The sequence below is a fragment of the Nipponia nippon genome, unplaced genomic scaffold (assembly GCF_047370975.1).
Source record: "Nipponia nippon isolate SJK-2023a ecotype South Korea unplaced genomic scaffold, ASM4737097v1 scaffold_6, whole genome shotgun sequence".
In the NCBI taxonomy this organism is placed as follows: Eukaryota; Metazoa; Chordata; class Aves; order Pelecaniformes; family Threskiornithidae; genus Nipponia; species Nipponia nippon.
Genome location: NW_028262380.1, coordinates 35,040,005 through 35,048,017, shown reverse-complemented (window position 1 = coordinate 35,048,017; position 8,013 = coordinate 35,040,005).

Here is an 8,013-nt window from a genome sequence, read left to right as displayed (position 1 = left end):
AAAAGAAAAGAAGGTACAGATTATTGTAATGTATCTAAGACAAGAGTGAGAGGGAGGGGGTTATTTTTTCCTATATTGGAATCACTTCACAAAGAATATTTTTGAGAAGTTTCTTCAATATAAATCACGTCATTCTAGTTCAAAGCAACAAATTCAAACAAACTTGCAAAATATACAAACTAGTAAGTTCAGGATACTAATTTAGATATGGTTGTTTACATTCTCACCCCATTTTGCTAAGTGTGAAATGTTGAAAGCAGTTGTAGAGACCACAAGCATTTTGGTCCTGGCTCTAAGTAAAAGAAACAGTGTAAAAAGGGAGTTATTGCTGAACTTAACGAAAGCTTTTGCAATACTCACATTTTCTTTTGAACAGAAGTTTCATACACTTAAAAAAATTGTTCACTGGTGGACTACATTAATAAATTTTATTTTTTTTTTTTAGCAATAGAAGGGAATAAAGGACCTCATAGATATGTTTACAGTTAGTGTTTACAAAATCTGCTAATGATCTCACTAGTGGAAGCTAGATTATGGAATGTATTTTGCATCAGGCTTATGCCCAGAGCAGCCATTTTACAAGGAGTCCCTGACAGATATTAATTTTTACTTTTGGATCTGCAGTTCTTCAATTAGAAGAACATGTATTATGCTGGGGAATGAATCTTTCAGTGGGTGCATTTACATGTATTGGTTTTTGTTTTTTGTTTTTTGTTTTTTTTAATTCTGTGAACCTTCTTTACACATGCACATTTCAATTATATAAAAAAATGTTCTGATGATTTCAAGCTTAAGTAAGTAAAACTCTTAAAAGAACCCATGATACCTACTTTCCAATGGTGTGTGATCCTAAAAATGTCAGGTGTAGTTGTATGATGAGGTACTCTTCCACCTTTAAACACTGTTTGTGACCTAGAGCAAGTCATTTTAGATTGATGGCATAGATAAATAGTCCCCTTTTTTTTAGTGCAGTAGCAGAGCTGAACAAAATGACTCAGGTGAAATGTTCAGATCTGATATTTGTATGATCCCACTAGAGGAAAAGAGATTACAGAAAGTATTTCACAGCAGGTTTATTTAAAGACTGCAGGGCCCAATGCTAGTACTGTTCAATTCAATGACAAATTTCCAATTAATTACAGTTAAGAGAAGATGAGAACAGGCAACCTCTATTAAATTTAATTGCTCACCTCTTGGGCTGTTGGAGATACACACTAACTTTCCGTTTTCCCCTGCCCTCCAGGGTAAGTAGTTGCAGTATTCACCCTTGATGAATAGTACATGCAATCAAGGACTATGACCCATGAACCTCCCCCATCGTGGTTCTGCTGTGAAAGGACTGCACCTTTGCACGCTGGGTTACAAGGCTATCATTTTGAGGACGTCAGCAGCGCCAAAGTGGAGAAAGCAAGTTCCCAAGCAGAAAGAAAGATGCCTTGTGCTCTGACTCTGTAATAATAATAATAATAATAATAATAATAATAATAATAATAATAATAACAATAACAATAACAATAACAATAACAATAACAACAACAACAACAATAATAATAATAATAATAATAATAATAATAATAATAATAATAATATCTCAATATTATCCTTCAGTTTAATGGGAACACAAACAAATCTTGTAGACCTTATTCTGATTTCATATAATTGAAGACTAAACTGTGGAGCTCAATTTAAGAAAAGACTTTGACATTTCATGTTGCAGAGGCTTAACCTCATTAGAAAGAGGGAAAAGGCTAGATATTGATGTCTAATATTAATTATATTAAGTATAAAAAAAATTAATTAAAAAAGAAAAACTTCAATATTAGACTGTTAGGTTGGAAGGGAGTCACAGCCTGAAATGTAATGTAAAGACAGAAACAGCAGGTTTTCAAGCTTCCTTCCATTATCCCACGAATCCTGATCATTTAAATTTTGATGTTTTTATGTTACTGCCAAAAAAATGGCACCTCTGATACAGGGAACATATAAAACAACTAAATCCATTAATTCACTTTGCACCACTGACAAGCTAGCCATCTCTTGGAAAGTTTTGAGTTAAAATTTAGACAAAATTAAATAAGTAATCTAAAGATTTCAAGTTTTTTGACTCTCAATCCCTTCCTTTGCCTATCCATTGATTTTATCCATGAAAGTAAAAAAATACTAGCCATTCAATTTTTTTTTACAGTTACTCATTATACATTCCTCATATACTTTTTACTAATTATAAAGTAAATGTATCTTTTTAGAATAGATTTCCCATTCACCAGGTTATCATCCTTCAGATACTAGAATTTTAGAATCAAGCCATATTCAAAAGCAAATATTTATTTTAGTCTTGTGTGCTTCTTTATTTCTCAAAACACTGTGACAAACCTTGGAGAATAAGGTGTTTTTTGAAAAGAAAATATGAATGTAAAAACTATGCATACAGAATGACATAAGTTTAAACCTGCAGAAGACAAAGGTAATGGAATTAGAAAGAATTCAGCTGGGATGCAAAAATATTTACATTGATAAGTGTGAAGGAAATAACTCCTGGGTGGATTTTTCAGATACATTTCCTATTCTAACTTTCTGAGAATATTTGGGGATGGAGTGTTATAAATATGGCTATCAGGGTCCTAGGAAGCGAATATATATTATATTCATCTTCATCTATTTGCTTTAGTTTTCTCGCTTCTTATATTCTGCTCACGTGGCAGCTCTTTTCCTATATTAATTCAAAATTTGAACCAACCCTGGAGACAGTTTGCTTGTCTCCCTCACTTCTGAGAGCCCACAGGCAGTTCGTGTGGAAAGTCAAAAAAGGAACATTAGAGAAACAGCTAAAAGAAGTGATGTTTAATTCTTGATTTTACCAGCTATCCAGAGGGGATCAGGGGAGAATTCATGTGAAGTTTGTTTCTTAATGAAGAAGAATAGCAAAATAACACAAAACTTAAGTTTTTTAACTTCTGTTAATTTCTGTGTACTTTCCTTGGAGACTGGACCCAAACCAACCTGTCGGTATACATATATTCCTAACAAACACCTTACACGAGAAAATGAAATGCTAGATAATGCATATTAAAAGCATGAAAAAGATTGGAAGTGAAATGAAATGAAAATCTGCAAATTCCCACTGTAAATATGTACTGGGGAGTTTACATACTTCGTAGTGTATCTACATATTCTTCATCCCGACTTTATTAGATACCTATAGATCTCCATGGCTAATAAAGACTTATAAATGCAAACCTACATTTATGCTCAGTGTTAAACTTTGCTTTCTTAATATAATCCCAACCATTCTCTGAGGGATTCCTTTGCCACAGAAAATCTACCAATACATATTTTTAGAGGATGACTCATTGATTTATCTTCCTGTATTTCTTTTTATTTCTTGTGTGGAATCTGCACAGCAATTAGCTGCTGAGGTTTCTGACTGTCTTCTCTTTCAAGTTTTCCTTTTGAGAATTCCTTTCAGCCTTAGTTGGATTTAATGTAGTTCTTTGTGGAGCTCTTAAGCTGCAGATATGAAGGGAAGACTTAACATTATCATAGTATTTCCTGTCCGCCTTCTTTCAGTAAGTCCAATCCAAGCAAGTATGGGAAAATAAACTCTTAGGGTCATCAGTGATATAACAGACTGTTTTGGATTTATGTGTATTTTTTAAAACTCAAGAATTTAAATGTCCAGATATACATGCCTACATGCACATCCACAGTCAACAATTAGAGGTCAGACTGCTGAAATCACTGCAAGATGTTTTTAGTTATTTCAGTGTGTATTACAGTGGAGATGTGGTTAAATGGTAAGTCATATTTTTTCTAAAGGTATTCACTTAAAAAACTTGTAAAGTTGTTCAAATCTACTGAATGTTCACAGTTCTGATTGATTTCAGTCTGTATATTCCTTTAGAAAATCATGCCAAATATTCATCCATGCTGAGGTGATGATTCTTAGGCTTCTTTAAAATGTTTAGTAGAAAAACATTACAGTGGAACCTTTTTACTCTTGAGGAGGTTGGGTTGACCACATATCCCCCGATACAAGCGTGCCCTTATAATAGTGCATTACAGCAAATGGGAACATGGCCTAGAGAAGAGAATGGCTACCCGAGGCAATCAGACTGCTGTTCCCAGATCCACTGCAACAGCACATCCAATTAAATGTTTTGGAAGACTGCAAATATTTCAAGTTGCTGCATTCATTTTTTATGGGAAATTGAAATTTTTGATTGAAATCAAGTCAGATTTTTATATGGAGTTATAAAACACATAAAACTATATAAAAATGACAAAACCAATTTCCATTGCCTGTTTCTGAGGGCTTTTGGGGGTGGGGAGAGGTGTTTGGGTTTTTTTCACTGCGGTACCGGAGTTTGATGCATGTGGGAAAAAGTAGAGTAATACACTCTTAAGCTGACAAACATATATGTTCAAAGTCTTCTTTTATATGAAAAATTATATAGCATAGACAGATAAAGGGATAAATCCATGCATAAATTTCTCAATAAAAAGAGAGGTGTTCAGGAACCTCAGTAAAGTCAGCTCTCGGGTAAATATGGTTGGAACTATGAAGAAGCAGACAGAATGCACCAGATGGAGAAGCAGCTGGTTTATGTGTAGTAGGAGAAAGGTGTTTTGTTTTTTTGCTTGTTTTAAACTCTTTATATAATTTTTTTTTGTGTGTAACTAAATATTTAGCAACATGCACTGAATAATAAATGTTTCAGAAGACACACATCTTAATAAAAGACCCTTTGTTTTGCTGGTAGACAACAGGAATCAGTTGCAACTGCCTACATGAGCTTAAGTGCTTCCTGTGGATATGTGCCCAACACATACCTTTATTATTTCTGATATATCCTAGTGTTCAAACAGCACTAGAAATAGAAATAGAAAATATTTACAAGGACAGATTTATTTGGCAGCCATTTTTGGGTCAGAGGATATAATCAGACAGAAATATGCATTTCCTCCCTGATTAGGGTCTCTATCGTTCCATTATACACTTTGCCCTTTAATCGCATCTTTGAAAAAACAGAGGACATCATAATTACAATATACTAAGGGTCACAACTCATAGGGATCACAGAAAGTAGATATCCATAGGTTTGAACATACAAACCTATACACTAAAACAGATAGAATGTGCCTCACAGCCATTTTTCAGTGTCATGAAATGTCAGGAAAATGTAACAATCTCTGCTGAGTCAATGCAATGTCTGTGGCAGGAGGAAAACAGAGGGAGAATGGTTAATAATAAAGCAGTAAAGACTGAAGATATGCTTTACTCTTTACATAAATGTAATTGTCATGATCTAATTCAAAGAGGTTGGCAAGATAAAATATTTCAGAATTGCTGCGATAAATGCCCTGAAGCTTGCAGCTTCATGTACCTGACATACATCATTAGTGTGAGAAGGTACCACTATGTAACTATTAAGGAAATGTGCCAGAAAAGTAGGCATCTGGGTCTGATATTGCCAGGGAAGAAGACTGCCTGCTTAGCTATATTATACTTAGCGTTGCAAGACAAAGTTGTTCATGATCTTGCAGATTGGAGGCCATCTGGAAAAGGCCTGTGAGTGAACAGATAATTAATCAAGTTGAGAAATATTTCCACTTTATGGAAGCCATTGCCCTTCGGAATGAAATCTAGTTCCATCACAGGTGTGAACAAATATAAATGTACACTGAAAAGTGAAGGTGGAAATGTGGAGCCAAGCACATTTGCTGGGGAATGGAGAACTGAAATCCTGGCAACTGAGCCATCAGCTTCAGCAGACACGAGCTGCACAGGCAGGCATCATTTGTCATGACATTATAAACAATGTTGAGTTTATAAGGCGACTAAGCCCTATGCTTGGAAGCAAACAACTGCTTTATTTTAAGAAATTAATATTTTCTATCTGTCTACCTGCCCCTCAGTGACACATTTTCACTTCCTAAGCAGAGGGAGAAGAAATGAACATTGAGCCAACTCTAAAAACAAGATACGTGGTTTCCTGTGAAGGGAGAGGGCTGGCAGCAACAAAATGACTGTGGTCTACAGCAGTGTCCTGGAAAGCCCATCTGGCTGCTGATGCTGCTTATGAGGCAGATGATGGTGTGGCATGGCACCCTGCTTTGGGCAGCTAGGAGACAATGGCAGAAACAATTGCTTCTAGAAGGAATCATCATCAGCTGCTGCAGTGAGTAGCTGGGCTCTTCTACTATTTTTTACTGGTTTCTTCTCTCAGCTGCTGCTTCTCCCTTTTCATCTTCCAACACAGAAGTGACTCAATGGTAGCCAAGCCCTGGTCACTGTGGCAATAAAATTCAGCTTTGTCTTTCCTGTTCAGGAATCTTTGCACCATTTCTGAGTTAATAAGTGCCTTGCAGTGATTAGCACTTAGATGTTTTAGTGCAATACCTCCTTCAGTACACTTTCAACTAAGATTTGAGATGGAGAAATGGGCTGAGCTGTGATATTGTAACCTATTTTATTTTGCAAGAAAGCAGCTGGGGGACTGAAATATCTTAATAGGCCACAGCACCTTTGTTGAATATGTTAGATCACACAAGCTGGATGAAAAAAAGTCCAGATAAACTACATATTTGGCAACCATAAGGTACTTGATGTAAGCATCACCTTTTTTAATATACTAAAATATTTACCAACTAAGTTTTGGCATTTCTAAATTTGTATATTTGGAGTTTTCATTTGAGTAGTTTTTCTGTTAATTAAATTAATTTTTAATCTAAACCTGTACTTAAATACCAAAAGAAGCAATCCTTTGCTTGTGCCATAGAAATTTTTTGAATTTTCAATTTAAAATGCTGACATTACACATTTTTTTCTGGTCCAGTGTTATTTTTTTAATTTTGAAGTGGCTAATAAACTAGAAAATCAACTTCCTCCCCTAATAGAGGACACTGTGACGAACACTGAAGGAATAAAGAGAAAGAAGGCATCTGTTGGCTTTTTAAAATGTCTTCTAGCTTGAGCTAGAATGCTCTCACAACTGACACAGAAGTCATGGATGCCGTTGATTTTCATGTTTCTTTCAGTTTTTAATGCGATTGTGCACAAGAAAATGTGAGGGCAATAAAACACACAAACTTCATTGAAAGTTTCCTATTTAAGTCTAGTGTTTCAAGAGAAGTTAAAAAAGTTGTCAGTAATGGGGAATAACATGAAGGACCTCATGTCTAGTACATAAAACCTTTAAGGAATCATCTCTTTTTTGAAATGGCAGGTTTTACTTAAATATAAAGAAAATGTGCTCTGGGATCTGCCCTGTTTCACACTGAGTGCAGTAATGGAACACGTGCTTGTCTTATTTATTATAAGCAGGAAACCCAACAGATCATTTCAGACACTGAAAAATGCCTGTAATTTTTGACATTTTCTGTACCATGCTTCAATGTTTATGATCTTTTCTTGAGGGAATATTTACCTTAGAAACCACCACAGAAAATCACAGGCCTCAAAAATCAAAGGAAAGGACATGGAAATGAGAAACTAAAGGCACAGCGGTATATAAAAGAAGCAACTAAAAGTAAGTAAGTGAAGTAAAAAGAGCGTTTCATTGCTAATTAAAAATCTTCCACATTTAAAGGCCAAGTAATGGAAAGTCTACTGATGAGGAAATGTGTATGTATGAACAGATGCAAAGAAAGTAATTATATGTCTTGTTATATTTCATCTAATTAGGAATCATGATGACTTTAAGGTATGCTTTTAGGAAGAAATATGGCTAAAAAAAGCCCTGAAGTATGTACTCTGACCAATGAATTAGATTCAGAACAAATGGAAGCTTTTCTGTGGCCCTTGTGTAGATTAGCTTGTAAATACAGAACAGACCTGAACACTGTTATTCCTTTGAGCAAGAATAATTTACAAAAAGAAAGCTGCTGAAATACATATTAACACAGAACAAACAAGATACAGTATAATTTTCAATAAAGGAGAAACTATGTTGTAAAAGAGATTATCTCCTGTTACAAAAAAAATCAGGATGTTGTTCACTGATCTATACAGAA